Source organism: Chrysemys picta, chromosome 17 (genome assembly GCF_011386835.1).
Source record: "Chrysemys picta bellii isolate R12L10 chromosome 17, ASM1138683v2, whole genome shotgun sequence".
Lineage (NCBI taxonomy): Eukaryota > Metazoa > Chordata > Testudines > Emydidae > Chrysemys > Chrysemys picta.
In genome coordinates, this window is record NC_088807.1 from 364,229 (window position 1) to 383,644 (window position 19,416).

Genomic DNA, 19,416 nt, shown 5'->3' on the forward strand with positions numbered 1-19,416 from the left:
TTCGGGGGTTACTGGTTCCAGGTCCAGGGTGATAAACATTATCCTGGCTGTTGGGGAAACCAGTTTCTCCGCTTCCTTGCTGTGAGATATCTTCATTGTCTTCATCCTCATCTTCCTCATACCCCGAACCCGCTTCCCTGTTGCGTGATTCTCCATTGATGGAGTCAAAGCACATGGTTGGGGTAGCTCCCGGAGGCCAATAACGTAGAATTCCATTCACACTACCCCAATTCTGACCCGCTAAGGCTGATTTTATCGCTAATCCCCTCATTGGAGGTGGAGTAAAGAAACCGGTTTAAAGGGCCCTTTAAGTCGAAAAAAGGGACTTAGCCGTGTGAACGTGTCCAGGCTTAATTCGATTTAACGCTGCTAAATTCAACCTAAACTTGTAGTGTAGACCAGGCTTAAGTGAGGTAACAGGACCTGACCTCAGGGCTCCTAGATCTGAGAACATGAGCTTCTCTACTCCCTAAAGTATTGGGCTCATAACCTCCACCCAGTAGAGTGGGCCAGAGCCAACTGTGTTAGCCTGGGCTTACAGTGACCTCACAAAGAGCCGAGAGTGAACCTTGAGCAATTGAGGTCGTCAAGGATGCTTTGTCAGACTGTTTAAAAACATTGTTGTTTTAACATCCCTGCCAAATCAACGTTCTGGAGAAAGGCTTTCTTTGTCGGAAGACTTGATACTTTCCATTGCCTCTTCAATTAAGCTGTCAGAGCTTGCAATACATATGCTCTGAGATCTCCTGGCACTCCTACAGCTAAACCAGATGGGACTCTTGGGAACTTTCTAAGCAGAAAAGACAGAACCTTGGAGGCCTTCCTAATGCATCATAAAGACGAGACAAAGTCCTGATTTGTTTTAAAGCCTTTGGACGTCACTGTTAAGAGGAGCTACACGATGCATTGAGGATGGAGCGCTCTAAGTACAGGATAAGTCCCACCTTAAAATTTTCCTTTGCCTACAAAATCCTTGACAATAGGTACATTGCTGATGTGGTGAGACCATTGCCTGTCCTGCTGACCAATATCATCTCTTTGTTTCCCTGTACTCCCCCGTCTGTGAGCATCCACCTGTTGTCTCTTGTCTTATATTTTATAGTGTGAGGTCTTTGGGGCAGGGACTTTCTTTTGGTCATGTGTTGTACAGCACCTGGCACCATGGGGGCCTGGTCCATGACTAGGGCTCCTTGCTGCTGCAGTAACACAAAGAAATAATAACGTTCCTTAGTTGCTGGCTTCTGAGAAGCTAAAACTGATGCTCCACTGCACATCCAAATGTAAATTAAACCAGACTATTTTCATTGCTGATTTCAATGCCTATTTTCAGACTCTTGATTATTTAATCAGCAGCTCAGGGTGATTAGGAAGCTACCCTCAGAGAGAGAGAGAGAGGGAGGCCACCGCTGCTTTTATTTGAGCAGCACTGCAGCAGACACACAGCATGTGCCAGGCCCCTCACATCCGCACAAGCTAATCTAGGTTATTAAATTCCTTTTGGAACTGACTGTAAATCTGGAGCGTGCGCTTCCTGCAGAGCTGGCACAGGCCTGTCTCTGATGGGTGACTAGGTGAACTCTTAGGATGTTAATGTTTCTTCTTGTTCAGCCAGTAAAAGATCCTCTTGCAGGAGGTGGCAGATGGTAGAGATCCTGGTGCCAAGCACTGAGCTGCTCGTCTCTACAACGTATTCTCAATACAGAATACTCAGCCCAGGAGTCTCTCTTCCTTTAGTCGATCCTGCACTGAAATCAGTGCAGTAGTCTGCAGCTTTAGATAGAAACCCCAATCAGCTTCTTTTCCCTGGCAAATCCAGCTCCCAACATTACATTTACTTAATAGCCTAACGTAAAAATGATGGTGGAGGTTAAGTACAGCCAAAAGGATGTCACTATTTCAACAACTTATCAAGAAGAAAGCTAAGCTCTTGCATGCATGACCAGATGGAATTCAGACAAGTCTTTCCAAGGAGTGGCGTATGCCTTGTAAATACCATGCATAAAAGGCGTCCAGAGGCACCCCTCTGCTCCTCAATCTGTGAGCTTGTCACAGGAAGCTCCTCAGGGATGTTCTCACCAAGCAGCCTGACTCAGTCAGGGCAGCATTGCCTTCCTAAGGCCTCAGAGAGACTCTGTATCCGGGACCCTTAGCAATCAAGTCTGGGTGTTTGGAACTTTACTGGCACTAACCCCAGGTCTCAACCTGGAAACTCACTATGCCCCCAGGGTAAAATTCACCAGGGCAGAGAACCAGCACAAAGGCCATGCACCACTTAAAGTGGGACTAAACCGGTGCATGGGCCTCATGCAGACCCGCTGTCCAGGGGTGAATTTCACCTTACAGACTGCTGACTTTATTACAGGCTGGAGAGAGTGTAGAGCAAGAAAGATGCATCTTCACCAGGCCCCCTCCATGTCCAAACTGTTCCTCAAAGGATTATCACGGTCAGGAACGAGGGATTTTAACCTTTCCTTAGAGCAACAGGAAGATAAAAGATTTTCCCAGGTCAGAGGGGAGGGACTGGTTGGAGGGAGGGGAAAGAGCATATTAGCATAGGGCATGCTGACATTGAAGATAGGTTAAAGAAAGGACCTAAGGCTCTCCTAGGAGCTAAAGTCCCATGAGCCTTTGTAGTTGAGTTAATTGTAGAAGTGGAATTTTTCTGAGTGGTCACTTTTAGCATATATTTAAAATGGCTGTAACAGATATTTCAGTAACTACAAAATGTGTGCAAGAGAAAACACACAAAAATCATCCAAATAAGGGAATAAACAGTAACGGGCAGCTGTTGAGACATTTGGAAAGTTGCTGGGGAACTGAGAAACTAGGAAATAACCTAAGATGATAAGAAGTATGTACCAAAAGGAGGAAATGGACATGGTTTGGAATGATAAACAATAAGGGCAAGGGTGGTTGGGTGCTTTGGTGATATTATCAGGTGTTTTCCAACAGATCTACTGAGCTACAAACTGCATTGTTTAGCTTTGTGCTTCATGCTTAATAAGCATCTCAACTTCCTTGTGGTCTTCCAAGATCAGTCCCTTCTGTTATGCTGCCTTCCCCAGCCATGTTGATCCAGGCAGTGCATTTTAAATGGAAGAGGCCTCCTTCTGCCACATGCCTTGCGTTGAGCCAGAGCTACATCAAAGGTGCCATCCCAGTAAAGATATCTAGGAAAAATTGGCTGCTGGAAGCAGTTTCCCCCCCTCTGAGTAATAAAATCCACCTTTCCTGAAAAATCAGGTTTTCTAGGGAGGGAGAAGGGCAGGGTGCTCCTCTGAAGCTGGTGTGCATGCCTTATATCTGCGTGTGCATTTGTGCCAAGCTCTAAGGGAGAGACCAGATAGCAGAGTAAGGGCTGGGACACAAAAAGAACCTTTTCAGCAGTTCCTCCTGAGAGGGGAAAGGAACAGGGAATGGGAGGGATCTGGGAGCAAAGGAGCCCTTCTCCCTGGGGTATTACACCGACCCAGCAGTCACAGAGGAGACAGAACCACACTCCTTTTCACAAGCACTTGCTCCCTCCTACGCCGGAGACAGATTTTGTATGAGCTGGCACCAGCTGATGTAGCCTATAGGTGATGACATGGCCCCATCTGGTCTTTGCTTGCATTGCACACCGTGGTGGTGATGACCAATTTCATTCAGAACTCATTCCAACAGAATCTTATTCTAGACTGGCAGGGTCCAGACTCATTGCCATGAGCATTCCCTACACTCCAGCAACTCTAGTCCCATGCGCTGCCTAATCGACTCCGGGGGCACATTAGAGAGGAAGCATAGTCCAGGGGCTTGGGTGCTGCCTTAGGCCGTGCCTCAGATTCCCTGAGTGATCATGGGCAAGTCACTTAGCTGCTCTGTACCTCAGTTCACTATCCATAAAATGGGGATAATAGGTGTTTGGGAGGATAAATACATTAAAGATTGCGAGGCACTGAGCTATTATACAGTGATGGGGCCCAGATAAATTCCTCAAATAAATAGATTAGAAAACCTCTGGCTAAATAGTGTGTACGCATGGATGCACTCTACACAGATTCCATATTGCCCCCACTTACAACAATATCTGAACAGAAAATAGCTGCTGCAGGAGGCACTTAATACAGTGAAGGTTTGATGGTGTTAACATCACTGCGTTATTGCAAGTGGTAAAGTATTGTATTACACTGGTCTACAATTTTTGAGAAGTCGTCTGCTTCAGAGATAAAATGTGCTATTTATTATGTATTTTGATGTGCCGAATTCAAATATGACAATTAAAACAACTGATTGGCTACTGTTTCTAAGATATTTAAGTTTTTACATTTTATGTCTATGTATATTGTGTAGATAGAGTTTTAATCATAAATTGTAAACCTAGGGCTTTTCATGTGTTTATGGTTGCTTGACATGATAATATTTCACCTGTCCTGTTTATGTAACACTTTAAAAATCAGCAAAAGGGTTATATAAATAAAATTTATTATGAAACAAAAGGCAAAAAACTATTATGTACATAGTTTAGTCCTATTCAGTGTCTACTCGGCGCTTCTTGGCTTGTCTCTTGTATTCATTAAATGGAGCATCTCTTGTCACTGTCCAGCAATAGTCTGCAAGCATTGATGGGCTCCATTTGCCCTGATAGCGTTTCTCCATTGTTGCAATGTCCTGGTGAAATCGCTCGCCGTGCTCGTTGCTCACTGCTCCGCAGTTCGGTGGAAAAAAATCTAGATGAGAGTGCAAAAAATGTATCTTTAGTGACATGTTGCAACCAAGGCTTTTGTATGCCTTGAGGAGGTTTTCCACCAACAACCTGTAGTTGTCTGCCTTGTTGTTTCCAAGAAAATTTATTGCCACTAACTGGAAGGCTTTCCATGCCGTCTTTTCTTTGCCATGCAGTGCATGGTCAAATGCATCATCTCGAAGAAGTTCACGAATCTGGGGACCAACAAAGACACCTTCCTTTATCTTAGCTTCACTTAACCTTGGAAATTTTCCACAGGGGTACTTGAAAGCTGCTTGTGTTTTGTCAATGGCCTTGACAAAGTTCTTCATCAGACCCAACTGGATGTGTAAGAGTGGTAACAAAATCTTCCTTGATTCAACAAGTGGTGGATGCTGAACACTTTTCCTCCCAGGTGCCAATGACTGTCGGAGTGGCCAATCTTTCTTGATGTAGTGGGAATCTCTTGCATGACTATCGCTTTCGCAGAGAAAACAGCAGTACTTTGTGTATCCAGTCTGCAGACCAAGCAAGAGAGCAACAACCTTCAAATCACCACAAAGCTGCAACTGATGTTGGTCATAGTTTATGCACCTCAAAAGTTGTTTCATGTTGTCATAGGTTTCCTATGGACTGCATGACCAACTGGAATTGATGGCAAAACATTGCCATTATGCAGTAAAACAGCTTTAAGACTCGTCTTCGATGAATCAATGAACAGTCTCCACTCATCTGGATCGTGAACGATGTTGAGGGCTGCCATCACACCATCGATGTTGTTGCAGGCTACAAGATCACCTTCCATGAAGAAGAATGGGACAAGATCCTTTTGACGGTCACGGAACATGGAAACCCTAACATCACCTGCCAGGAGATTCCACTGCTGTAGTCTGGAGCCCAACAGCCCTGCCTTACTCTTGGGTAGTTCCAAATCCCTGACAAGGTCATTCAGTTCACCTTGTGTTATGAGGTGTGGTTCAAAGGAGGAGGATGGGAGAAAATGTGGGTCCTGTGACATTGATGGTTCAGGACCAGAAGTTTCATCCTCTTCCTCGTCTGACTCAAGTAAGAATGATTCTGGTGCATCAGGAACCGGCAGTCCTTCTCCGTGGGGTACTGGGCGTATAGCTGATGGAATGTTTGGATAATGCACAGTCCACTTTTTCTTCTTTGACACACCTTTCCCAACTGGAGGCACCATGCAGAAGTAACAATTGCTGGTATGATCTGTTGGCTCTCTCCAAATCATTGGCACTGCAAAAGGCATAGATTTCCTTTTCCTGTTCAACCACTGGCGAAGATTTGTTGCACAAGTGTTGCAGCATATGTGTGGGGCCCACCTCTTGTCCTGATCTCCAATTTTGCAGCCAAAATAAAGGTGATAGGCTTTCTTAACCATAGTGGTTATACTGCACTTTTGTGATGCAAAAGTCACTTCACCACAAACATAGCAGAAGTTATCTGCACTGTTCACCCAAGTACGAGGCATCTCTGCTCACTTTGGCTAAACAGAAATGTGTCCCTTTGCAGAATCAAACACTGACAAATAAGAGAGCACAACACTGTATGATTTCTAGAGCTGCTATAGGGCAATTTGTTCAGCAGAATGATGTAAGCTTTGTTATGATTGCATCACCCATGACTTCTAGGAATAACATGATGCAATTCATATCATGTATGACGCAATACCAGCTTCAGATTGCATCATCCATTGTTTTACCTAAAAAGCAAGTACTGTCCAAACCCAGTCATAGATTTATTCATAGATCCAGTCAAAGATGTATTTTAGTCATTTCTGGTTTAAATTGAGATCCCTTCCCTTTTAACTCACTTATCCTCCGCCATTCCCAAGTCAAGGGTCGTATATACTGACCCAATAGCATATCTTGAAAACTAGAGCCAATCAACAATTTTAAGCATCGTTTTCGTTCTCAGTGACCCAGAATTAGTAAAGTTTGACTACATTGATTTCAGAAGCATTTTGGCTGTAGAGCAGTGTTCTTTGTATTGCCGTGATGCCTCAGAGCCCCAGCCATGGACTAGGATGCCCTTGTGCTAGATGTTGGACAGGCAGAGTTAAGAGAATCATTGACCCCGCACTTGGTAAGGCAATGCCCATCTTTTCTTGGGCTGTATATTTATGCCTGCCCACTGTAACTTTCACTCCATAAATCTGAAGAAGTGGGTCATAGCCCACAAAAGCTTATGCTCTAATAAATGTTAGTCTTTAAGGTGCCACCAGACTCCTCATTGTTTTTGCTGAAACAGACTAACACTGCTGCCCCTCTGAGAGTTAAGAGACTGTCCCTGATTCAAAAGACCTTACAGTTTAAGCACTCTCCTCCCTGCCATGTCCCCTGGGGGCACTCCCTCCTGCTCATCAGTAGTTGATCAGTAATGGTTTGTTGATAACCAGTAGTTGATAAAATGTTAACTGTGATTATAGGTTTAGGGGGAGGGTCCTCTACACTGGATTAATTTAATAACAAACCTTGGCTAAATCAGCTTTGATTGGGTTTATTGATTAAGTCAGTAAAAACAACACTTACACAGAGAGGCATACAATTAACAACAGCCGGAGCAGTTCTTTCCTGGAGTTTTCTGACAGACTGCGTCCAGGCTGCAGCTGATCTTAGGGTAATTATAAGCTAAGATCTCCAGAGCTAATGTGAGTACATCTGTGACTCGCACATAGTGCAGACATTCACCAGGAGAAAAGCATGCTGGGAAGGGAGCTCTGCTTATCCTATTGGATAGTGAGCTCTTTGAGGCACAAGCTGTCTCTTACTACATATGAATGCAGCACCCACCAAAAGTGGGTCCTCTGGGCACTCTGCAATATAAACAAATACAGCATGGGCAAGCTTCTCCTATGTTCCCCACTAACCCTTGAACCAGAGATTCCTCCTGCAGGGTTCAGAGCATTGGCAAAGGAGCCAGCTTGGGTGACGTAGGTACTTGTTGCCTACCAACTGAGCTGAGACCCACCCAGCGTCATTATTTCTGCTTGGAGGATTTTGCACATAGAAGGTAGCAATGAGAAGTTTCAGGCAAAGTAATTGTTACTGAAAATTATTAGCACACAGGAGCAGTCAAATCCTAAAACAATGGAGCCCCCAATAACTCTCCTAGTGAGTGGCAAAAATTGAGCCAGCAGCCTGCATTGAGTGCTGTGTTGCAATAATTCTGCAGGACGTGCACCTCAGCAGCTGAGTTATTTGTTTCTCACAAGTCACCTAGTCTTTGGGGTAGCCAGAACAGGCTCTTTAATCCCTTTGACCTGCACGGGCTGGGTCAGATTCCCCTCTGTAGCCATTTACATTTACTGGTGCCAATCACAACCCTTCTGATCTGGCAGCATTTCACAGCTGCTTTGCACTGGTGTGAATAACTGCATAAGGTGTAGGTCCTGATATGCAACTCTTCTGCTAAATTAAAATCTTATTGAACTTAATTCTTTTTTATACTAAGGCCACTTTGCACAGATCTATCCATGTAATGGGGCTTTCTGGTGGGTGGAAATACATAGTTTATTCCCAGTCTCCACAGCACTGTAAATGGAAATCAGGCCAATTGTCTCAGTTTACTGAGGAGAACCTGGCATGGTTTGGTCTGACACCACCAAACACCTAAGCGTGTTCTCTCTCTCTTAGTTTCTTATCCCTCATCCTTCTATGCTTAACCACAAAACTGGCTTCGAGCAGCAATTACCCATCTCCCAGCAGTGATGAGCCACTTTGCACAGGACTTCGAGTCTCTGGACCCACTTTAGAGCCTCTAGCATTTTTTTCCTGAAGCACAATCAGCCCTTCCATTTTGCCAGGAAAATATTTGCACACTTAACAGGGACTCAAGCTGAATGTTATCCAAGCTGCAGAAAAGCCATTTCAGGCCTTTGAGTTGTAGATAAACACTTTAGCCACAAGCAGCTCAGCTTTTCAAACAGTTTGGGGACTCTGATTTGTCTGCAGTTGATGAGGGTTCTTAAGAGCTGGACAGGTTAGCTCTGCCCTTAATGTCTGCTCCGTGACTGTGCTAAGCATAACAACATCTTGCCTTGTCAGTCCCTCTAGGTGTTGTATGAGTTTCTGCCTTTGTATGTAATAAAATCTGCTGTTCTGATTGTGTTTTAGAAGCATTCTTCAGGCTTGCAGAAAGATTATTTCTCACAGGGGTGCTCTACTTGTGAGTGGAGAAGGTCAAGGTTTGAGGCTCTGTGGTTTTCAAGAGAATTTAAGATTTCCTTAGTTCCTTTGAAAATCCTAGTCATAGAGACTGACTTTTCTCCCTACCTGTTGTTTGGTTTTAGCATTCTTGTCTATGCTTTGGTGCCCCTCTAGCACCTCTCTTCTGCTAGCCTCTGAGTGATAAATACAGCAGGGTGGTTGGGGTATCACAGGGCTTATGCTGCACTAATACAGGGGAGCCATGTGTTTTATTCTCTCTAGGCTCAGTTTTCCATCTGCAACTTGTGTGGTCCTCTACATGAGTGGAAACAGCATGTGAAGCACTCATTCTGGTAAGAGGAGCCTGCTTTACACAGATGCAGTGCAATAGAGAATCTGATGCTCTGTCCATGGTGCTGGAGAAGTTGATGTCCACATGAAACCCCTGCACAGGCATTAATTGGGTACTAACTGTCTCAGCTGTGCATTTCCAGGTACCAGGTTACCCATTTATCTGTAGGTATTTCGGGTGCCTGTGAGCCTTGAGGAGACCTGTGGATGGATACAGAGATTAGCATAAGTTGATAAAGATGACAGAAATGGCTCACTGAAACATAGAACAGCAAAGGAAGATGAGACAGAGGCTGGCCAGGTACTGGAGTGAGACTTGGGATACCTTTAAATTCCAGCCTCTGCCACTGACTCTGACTCCTTGCATGGTCCTGGGAAAGTTGGTTGATGTTTGCTTTTCCAGAAGCACTGAACACTCACAACTTCCGTTCATCAGGCACTTCTGGTCCTCAGCATCTGAGGGAAATCCAGCCCTGGATCTCTACACCTTCGTCATCTTTAAAATGGGGACAATAGTGTCACTTTGTCTTGTCTAGTTAGACGGTAAGATCTTGGTGGCAGCAGGGGCCGTTTGCTCCATGGCTATGTGGAGTCAGGGCCACGATCTCATCTGTGCAGATAAAGCACTGCCGCAATACAGATACATGGGGAAGGAAGGGAATCTGTGGGGCATCGGCAACACACTCCCTCCCCCTTAGCATTCAGAGAAGGCCGGAGAGCCCAATTCACCACCGTAACCCCGGTGCAGAGTGGCCATGAAACAACCCTGCTGATGTGACGGGCACGCTGCACTGGTAGGAGCAGCTGCACAAAGGGCAGGGCATGCAGTATGTCTAAAGTTAAAGGCCTTTATATCCCTGTTCAGGCACCTATGCCTAAGTCTTAAGAGTGACTAATGAATTTGACTGCCTCCATTTGAGTGCCGAACTCACTTCAAAGGGGCCCAGTTTTTCAGATTACGAGTGATTAGCTCTTTCTGAAAGCCTCAGCTCCTCTCAAGTGACTGATGTTGAGTACCCAAAAAAAAAAAAAAAAAAAACAAAAAAAAAAAAAAACCACACTTGTCACTTTTTGAAAACATAAGCCCTAAATAGAAGTTGCCTGATTCCCCCCCCCCCCAGAGTGCCTACATACCTGCCAATCCCATTGCAGTTATCTAGAGTGGCAGAGCAGACAATAGTGCCATAGGTGTCTAAATACAGACTTAGGGTCTTGGCTTTAGGCCTCTGAGCACGTTGGGCTTGGGGACTAGATACAGCCAAGAGTGATGAGCAATCTCTATTCTATTTGCTACACTTTCCCAGGTAGCATTAGTTTTATGGTAACCAGGAAAGTTACCATGTGGCATGCCATCTCCTGCAAGAACGGAGCAGGAGGTGATGGGGGTGGGGAGAAAGAACTGTAACTACTACAGGAATAAACAAAGTCAAATGGAGAAAATAACCCCCCTCCCCAAGGCTTCTAAGAGTTAATGAAAAGGGAAAAGGATTAGAGCTGTGTGAATAGTGGATTTTTTTTGATTTGCTGGTAATTCAGGGGAAAGTAGTTTTAGGTTGACCCAGAACTTTAAGTTTTTAAGTAAATTGAAAAAATTCATTTCAGGTAGTATGAAATGTTTTGTTCAACCTGAAATGAGGTGTTTCGTTTCAATTTCAAGGTTTTTTTTTTTAACATATTAAATTAAAAAAAAGTAATGAAAGGAAATTGCTAAATAAGTTGTTTTCAATCCAGAGATCAAAGTGTTTAGAAAGTGTCAAAAGAAAAAATTTGCCTTTTTAGGATTTTTTCCCCCTGCCTGAAGCAATTTGACAAGATTGACATGAATTCACAAAATGTTTGTTGACCCAAATCTGCATTTTTTTTAACTGAATAAAGTTTGTGAAAATTTTTCCCGGCTCTAGAGAGCCGATATTACTCAAAGCCTACATGATTCCCTTAGGCCAGCACTGATCGAGCTCCAAGCTAAAGGTCACAGGAATGAAATACTAAAGGTTTAAAGGTCAGGCCAGAGCAGAGAGAGTTCAGGGATCAAGAGTTGGCAGAACAGCATCCAAACAAACAAAGCAACCAACTGGCCAAGTGCATATGGTGCCAGACAAGCGCATACAACTGTGGAACAGATTGGAGCACAAGCTGGGAGGTTTTGATAGGTATTGGTAACCTTTATGGCCATATGGACACAGCAGCATTTCTGTCACATAGCAGCTCCCAGAGGTGCAGGATGTTCCCTCTGGAATGGTGCTTTGGGATAATTAGCTTTACATGTTCCAGGCTTCACTTGTTGATTACCTGTTCTATTCATTCCCTCTGGGGCACCTGGCATTGGCCACTGTCAGAAGACAGGATACTGGGCTAGATAGACCAGTGGTTAGACCCAGTATGGCCGTTCATATGACTAGTGACTTTGTATGTCCAGCTTGCCCCACCCCCCCGCCCTCTGGTTTTCAGAGGCCAGGTGCTCAGCACCTTCTGAAAGTCAGGCCCTTCTAAGGCATCTCAAGTTGGACCCTGTCACAGGCCTGTAAGGGAAGTGAAGCTCAGCCTTGCCTGTGAAGCAGCAGTTATCCCTCAACGGATCCTGATCTGATGGCTTAATTACCATGGGTGACCCCAGCTGGGGGAGGCCAGGGAGGATTCCATAGAGGCGGAAAAGAATTCAGTGAGGGAGGAGACCCAGGGCGGAGGAGCAAGCTAGAGAGAACTACAGGGAACAGGTCAGGCTCCTAGGGTAGGCCCTGAGACAGACCTCATAAGAAGTCGGGGGGGGGTGGGGGGAGGGTGTCCCTAGGGAGGTGAGGCAGTGGGGAAACCTGCTGGAAAGAAGGGCCTCTGGGGACAGAGCCCTGGGAGATGTGCCCAGCCAGGGGAGCGGAGACAACCCTGCAGTGCCCAGCGTTAGGGGGTGAAGAGCAGCAGAAGGCTCCTCTGTTTGGATGCTGATGTGGACTCTTGTATCCTGCAAGGGGACAGAACTAGAAAGAGATGACCTGGGCCACAGAAAGAGAGATAGGGACAGGTCATCTCCAGGCCAAAGAGGTGGCTACCAGGGATGCTGGAGACAGAGACCCCTGCAAGGCCATGCTGTGGCACCAGGAACTGCTTACAGGCCCAAAGGCCCTAGTCCATTTTTAAAAGCAGGTGCAGTATCTAGGGGTGAAATTTATCCTGATACATAGAGTCAGTGGGAGGCCTTGGCACCATCTTGTGCCAATTTTGAGGATTTAAGCAGTGCCCAAGCCTTGTGATGGCTCTCCACAAGAGGGTGAATTTCACCTAGAGCATTCAGTTAAGGCATAGCACATGCTGTTTAGCAGTATTACTGTGCTTTCAGTCCTGCCTTGCCTATGGGATTTTGCTGCCTGCACACTACCGGTTCCATTGCATTCACATGTTCATGCTGTCTTGGTTTGGTTACACAGATCCACTCTGACTGCGTCCCTGACACTCATGACCTACTGCCAGGCCTCCAAGTGTTGTGACTGATGAGCTAAATCAGGCCAGACTGGGTTAGTAATTAGATAAGGGATCTGCAAGGAAAATCCATGCACTGCAGGAAGTGGTGGTGGCGGCAATTTAACTGGCCCCAGCTAGATGCAAAGGGGACCTGATTCTGCTGTTAGCTACACTGCTGTGAATTCTGGTGTAAACTTCACTTTTCTGTGCCTGGTGCAAGACTGTTGTCAGCCAAGTAAGAATCAGGCTGAAATAGACCTTCAGAACTAAGACTCATTTAGACCAAGACTCCCTCAGCACTGAACTGGCAGCATGAGTTGGCCTTAAAGTAGGTGGAAATATAAACTAAAGCACTGCAAAGAGACCTCAGTGCAAGCGAGGAGGCGGCTCTAAACTCTTGCACATAGGAGTATAAGTTAGTGTACTCACCACTGTAGCACCCGTTGCAGCATTGCACTCTGGTCCTTGCCTGCAACAAATGCCAGACCATCTGCCTTTCACCAGGTCTTCTGGGGCTCTGTCCTCCAACCAAGTCACAAGCCCCAGCTCCTTTCTGGGGTAACAAGAAGGGCCAATGAAGAGTTCACAAAACAGCCCAACATAAAAGAGCCTTTGACAAGAAGAGTCCCCCCCCCTTTAGAAGTCAGTGTTCAACCCCCCCAGGCTCAGTATTCTTTCTTCAGGACTGGTAGGGTAACCCCCAGGTTCTAGTACAGGGACTGTGTACTAGGCAGCTAAGTCTGTTTCTTCAGATGTGCAGCCGTTTCTTTCCCTGGGCCACTTCCTACCTCCAGGCCACCATGTGCTGCTTCTCCATGGCCAATGTTTAACACAGCCTTCCTCCTTTGGTTTCCAGGCTTCTCCTTTCTCTGCTGAGCTACTCACTTGTCTGCCTCACCCAGACACCACTGGAGTGTTTTTAATGGACCCTATCTCAGAGCCTCCCATATAGTAACAAGGGGCCTAACCTGCTCCCTGTAGAGCCTCTTTCTTGGCTTCTTACTTATTTAAACTTTAGGGCTAAGGCCCGCACTCTCTCCTGGTCCCAGGGGGTGTTTTCTTCCTCAGGAGAAAATCCTGACTTCTCTACAACTGCACCCCAGTCTTAAAAGGCTCTGGCTTTTAATTATCCCTGTGTAGCTCCAGCCAGAAAGCAGTAACTCACAGGTGTACTAACTGGCTCTTAACCCCTGGGCTAACAGGTGATGGGAGTAAACAGGTATACATTTCTCAGCTGCTCTGCATTGTTTTGGTAATTATATACACTATACCACAAGTGAGTGTTTTAAAAAAAAAAAAAAAAAAAAGGCAGGGAAATTGCTTAGGTGCTTGGAAAGATCATAATATCCCAACATTTGGGGCTCGTAGATAAAGGCAGGAACAGAGTGAGTACACAGGTAAAGTATCAGGGGGTAGCCGTGTTAGTCTGTATCTACAAAAACAACAAGGAGTCTGGTGGCACCTTAAAGACTAACTATCTGTTAGTCTTTAAGGTGCCACCAGACTCCTTGTTGTTTACATAGGTAAAAACTCAGGCATAAAACTTAAAACCAAGCTATAGAATCCACCACTACATTCACACTTCTGCTGCCTGCTTGAAAACCAGGCCAAGCCAAGCTGTGCACTGCAAATGCCAGCTCTGTAACAATGTGCAAAAAAGCAACTCTCTCAGGGAGGGACTGATCAATATATTTCTTTGATATCCATGAAGCATCAAAGGTTTCACTGCTGAAGCTAGCAATCATGCACCAGTGGAAGTTGCAAATGAGAAGTTTCTGTCTATTTTCAGAGCGCTCCAGTGGGGGATGAAGCACGTAGGAGCATGTGTGTGTGTGATAGGAAGGATTATGCAAAGGGTGGCTTGTCAGAATCATCTCTGGGAATTAAATACAATAGAAAGAAAAAAATCACATCAGGAACCCAAAGATCAGGAATTTGGAAAATCAGAACCAATAACACTCTTGAGCTATGAGTGCCATGTGTAATATTATTTTATATTTAGAGACATGAATATAAGAGGGTAGGTGATGGAGAATATGTTAGCTGTGACTTTGAACTTCCTGCTTCTCTCTATTAGACAAAGTGGGGGAGGTAATATCTTTAATTGGTCCAACTTCTATTGGAGAGAGAGACAAGCTTTTGAGCAGTATTGTTGTAGCCATGTCAGTATATTAGACAAGGTGGGTGAGGTAATATCTTTTACTGGACCAACTTCTGTGGGTGAGAGAGACAAGCTTTTGAGTTTACATAGAGCTCTTCTTCAGGTCTAGTGTCACAGCTAAATAGAAGGTGGACCAGACTGTTTAGCGTAGTAGTTAACACATATTTCAAAGGACTATTCAAGGTGAAGTGGCCCACTAACACCCCTCCAGTCATAGGGGAATGGAAGGGAGGGTAATATCTTTAATTGGACCAACTTTCCCAGACCTGAAAAAGAACTGTCGGCTTGAAAGCTTGTCTCTCTTACCCACAGAAGTTGGTCCAATAAAAGATATTACCTCACCCATCTTGTCTCTCTGATACCTTGGGACCAACACAGCTACAACCACGCTAATGCTTCTCTCTATGTAAGTCAAACTCTTAACATGATTTGAAATTAACAGGTACATGTAATAAAGTGATAGAAGTCAAGTCAGGGGTGTAATCTGAAAGCATCCAGTTGCAGCTATTTCACAGAAAGGTGCAAGAAACCCTGCAGTGGGCAGCTGAGGGATAACCCTTGCATAAGGAAAGTATCTGCGTTCCTAGCTCCTGGTGCCCTGCAGAAACTGTTTCTCTCTCTTCCAAAACAGTTAGGGTCACACCCCCAGTTGGTATAAACTGCCATAGTTTCGTGGTCCTTTGTTTTAACTTTATTGTTATAGCTCAAGTTCTCATTATCCATAGCAATATCCAATCCCTTTGCTTTGATCTTGTGGCAATTAGTCCTACAGGGTAGGTGGGCTTTATGCTAAAGTGCTTATTTTCATGGGTTTAAAATTTTCTGTCTTTGTATTTCATTGAATGTCACCTGCCTCTTGTATTATGTGTGAGAAGGCAACTGAAAGCGTGGACCACATCTTAATAGAAAAATTGACACTTGGGCCCCACCTCTTCACCGGTTAATGGATTAATAATGTCCCTGTGGTGATTATAGCAATTGCTTAGATGGAAAAATTAATGGTAGGGAAGTAGTTGCAGCATTTAATGTTGTCTTAGCAGCTGGAGAAAAGGAAGAAGAGCCCTCACCATGTAGCCAGTCAACTCCCCAGAGACCACCTGGGGTCGCTAGGCCACAGTTTGAGAAGCTCCACCCTCTATTTCTGTAAAGAATTGGTGAGACCACAATTGATTATTGCACACACTGCAAACAGGATGTTGACAAACTGGAAAGGGTTCAGAAAAGAGCTGCAAGAACCATTTGAGGTCTGAAAAACCTGCCCCACCGGGAGAGACTAAAAAATTCAATCTGTTTTGTTTATTCAAAAGAAGGTTAAGGGACAACTTGATCACAGTCTATAAGTACCTACGCAGGCAGATTTCTGATAGTAGAGGTTCTTTAGTCTAGCAAACAAAGGCAGAACAACAGCCAATGGGTGGAAGCTGAAGCTAGAATAATTGATTTGATTTGATTTAGTTGGGAATCGGTCCTGCTTTGAGCAGGGGGTTGGACTAGATGACCTCCTGAGGTCCCTTCCAACCCTGATAGTCTATGATTCTATGATAATTCAGAGCAGTAGAAATAAAGTGCAAGCTTTCAGTGGTGAGGTTAGTTACCCCCTGGACCCGCTGGCCGAGGGTATGGTAGATTCTCAATCACTTAAAGTCTTTAAAAGATTAGATGTATTTCTAAAAAATATGCTGTAGCTCCAACGGAAGTTACAGGCTTGATGCAGGAATTACCGGGTGAAATTCCCTGGCCTGTGTTATGCAGGAAGACAGACTATGATCTAATGGTCTCTTCTGGCCTTAAAATCTGTGAATCCATTAATAGTCTGGGGTAGATTCTCAAGCTTCAAAGCTCCTTGGAAATCTGCAGTCCAAAACTCCACTGGGCTGGGATGGTTGTTTTACTTTAAATTACAGTATATTAAAATCAACACAGCCCACGCTTCAGCTCCACTCTGAGGAATTCACCGTCTTAATGTGGGTCATGGAATGGCCTTTTTCTTGGCAACAAGAGAAATTAAAAATAAAATAGATTAATCCTGGTGGAGACTCCTTTGACGACAAGGAATTAAAGGAAAGGACATTGCTGTGTTACCAGGCCTGACCTTGGATATTTTAATCTCATTATGACCATGTTCCTGTCCTATCCAGAGCCATTTTACGAGCAATTTTTAATTCCACAATTGATGCTTGGAGCTCACAGGGGGCTGTGGTATAGAGAATAAAGGAGCTTTATTTTTATTGTTAGTATTTCACTCACTTTAAATGTCTTTTTTTTTAAGCTTTGGGGCAGATACTTCACTGCTAATAAATTCTCTAGGTTGTTTGTTATTTCTCTGGATTTGCAAGTAGATGGCTGTGTATTAGCTCACCCCTCCTCCCTGTGGCTCTCTGGGTTCTTGTGACAACACTAGGAGGGGACAAATCTGGGTACTGGTTGGACCCTATCTCTCTCCATGTGATACCACTGACAGCTGAGCTGGGGCATGGGGGTCTGGTGGCAGAGCATTAACCCCCCCCTTCCATAACAGTCCTAGGCTCTGGGACTGTCTTGCCACTCATTGGTCTGACAGACCCCAGAGTTGTTACCCTATAAGGGCATGCTGCAAACCTCAATGGAGATTTTCGAAGCCGTGCAGGAAAATTAGCCACCCAGCTTCACACTGAAATGACGGAAAGACGTGGCCAAACTCCCTGCATGGCTCTGAAAAATCTCAGCCCCCGCCCCATCTTTTATTCTTAGGTCTCTGGGGAGGCTGTTGGGCATGATGGGAGAACACAGAGGGTGAGAGGGGTGACAGAGTGGGGAATATGGCCCTTGGTGTGCTGTGAGAATGCAGGGGGTGGGGAATGGGGAGCCTTTACCTGGGGTTTCATGTCTGGGAAATGAACAGGTGAAAAAACCAAACAGCAGTCGTTAGGCCTGGTTTGCTCTCCTCTCGCTCCCCGTGGTATGACACCATGGATTTCAGTGGCGCTCCCCTGCCTGGTAGTGTCCAAAGAGCCATGAGAGTGCCAAAATCTCCTAAGCAGCTTCGGTGCCTGACTCCCATTCAAAGCCAGTGGGAATTAGGCACCCAACTCACTCAGGCATTGTTGAAAATCCCAGTAGGCACCTCTGCATCTTCAGGTCCCTAAACACCCATGTAAGTCTGGGCCCCTAGTCTAACAAATGGGAGTTGCTGGGTGCTGAGCTCTTTTGTAATTATCTGGCCCCATGTGCTGCGGGACTTGGAGCTCTTCAGAGATGCCCAGCCTGCAAACCCTCCCTGCGACAGCTCCTCTGCCTTATCTGCCACTCTGCCTCTCTTGAGAGGGGAAGGACCCCTTTGACGTAGCCTTGCAGCCTGTGCGAGGCGAAGGAGACCCTTCTGCTCTGACGAGATGGGTTACGGGCACGGTGCGAGGATACACAATTGCGTTAAGAATGGTGAAACAGGTGGAGGCAGGCCATATAAATACCTAAAAGAGACAGACGGGAAGCCTAGCATCTCTCTCAACCCAAGCAAATGAGGAACTGACTCAGAAAGATCAGCTAGGACTGGCTAGAGTCTAGACTGGAATTCATCTTGGCTTCTTAGGGAGCCAGCTTGAGAACAACAGTTCCCAAGGCTCTGGGATTTGGCCCTATTGAAAGGGTGGGGTGCTCTCCTGCTAAGAAAGATCCCACCCCCACCCCCCAAAACTGAGCTTGTTGTTTTGTTAAAAATAAGCATGAACCCAAATATGAAGGTTGGAATTCAAGGCTTCATGGTGTTTTTTTGTGGCTGGCAAAGCTTGCCCTGGCAGGTTTAGCCTTGGTGTTTGCAGAAGGAATGAGTCAGGCGGTTAGCCCAGTTTAGTGCTTCGGGGATGCAGTCATGGCCAATAAGAAACACAGGGACTAAAACCAGCATTTACCCTTATTGACAACATTATTACAAGCTTTATCACATTTTCGCTTTATGGCTTGGGGCACTAGACGTAGTTAATCTCCACAGGAAACTTGGTGGTTTCTTTGTGAACCATTCTGCATGGCAGAGGCAGCCTCCTCCGTATTCTGTAATGATGCAGAATTAGCCTTTAATGTTTCAGCTGCTTAGAACAGGAATGCTAATGACCTTTGCATTTCCAAGATTCCAGCAATGCAATTTAGGGGATGGAGCTCTGAGGAAGGCTGACCTACTTTCCCTCTGTTTGCAGATCTCAAATGGAGCCACATCTGCTGCAGGAGAACTGCTTGTGGGTGAGAAGACTGACTGTTGATTTTCTGATAGATATGTAAAAAGGGTCAGGAACAAAGCTTGTTAGACTGTCTCGCTGGCGTTTCACTGCCTGATGCTGACTCTTTTTTCCCAGGCTATTTTTAAACAGCTCTCTATTTCTGATGTCTTATTCTCATACTGCTTTTACTTACAAAAGCAAATTCAGTCAGAGCAATGAGTGACAAGCAGCAGCAAAAAACAAACAAAAAAACACACACCAAACCCCCCAAAATACCACAATGCTGGGGATTGCGGAGAAGCAAGCTCTGCCTGAGGATACTAAGAACTTCTATATAACAGCTTTGGTGAGCAAGCGGGGTCCAACGGTCAGGTTATTAAGCTGGGAGACCCA

General features: G+C 45.3%; 2 long non-coding RNA genes across 5 annotated transcripts in view; one reads left to right on the forward strand and one right to left on the reverse strand.

Annotated features, from left to right (window-relative positions):
• LOC101945990 (uncharacterized) overlaps positions 1-19,416 on the forward strand; it is a 332,752-nt gene that overhangs the window by 138,068 nt on the left and 175,268 nt on the right. For 2 of the 4 annotated variants that reach the window (XR_010593504.1, XR_010593505.1), the window contains exon 6: positions 19,003-19,045. The exons of the other annotated variants lie outside the window; for them this stretch is intronic. This is a non-coding gene — a long non-coding RNA (uncharacterized LOC101945990). The remainder of the gene's footprint in view (positions 1-19,002; positions 19,046-19,416) is intronic. 4 annotated transcript variants of the gene reach the window in all.
• On the reverse strand, positions 7,135-13,847 carry LOC135976358 (uncharacterized). Its single transcript, XR_010593500.1, has 4 exons — positions 13,461-13,847; positions 13,102-13,225; positions 9,545-9,715; positions 7,135-9,420 (listed from the first exon to the last, which is right to left on the reverse strand). It is a non-coding gene; the product is annotated as an uncharacterized LOC135976358 (long non-coding RNA).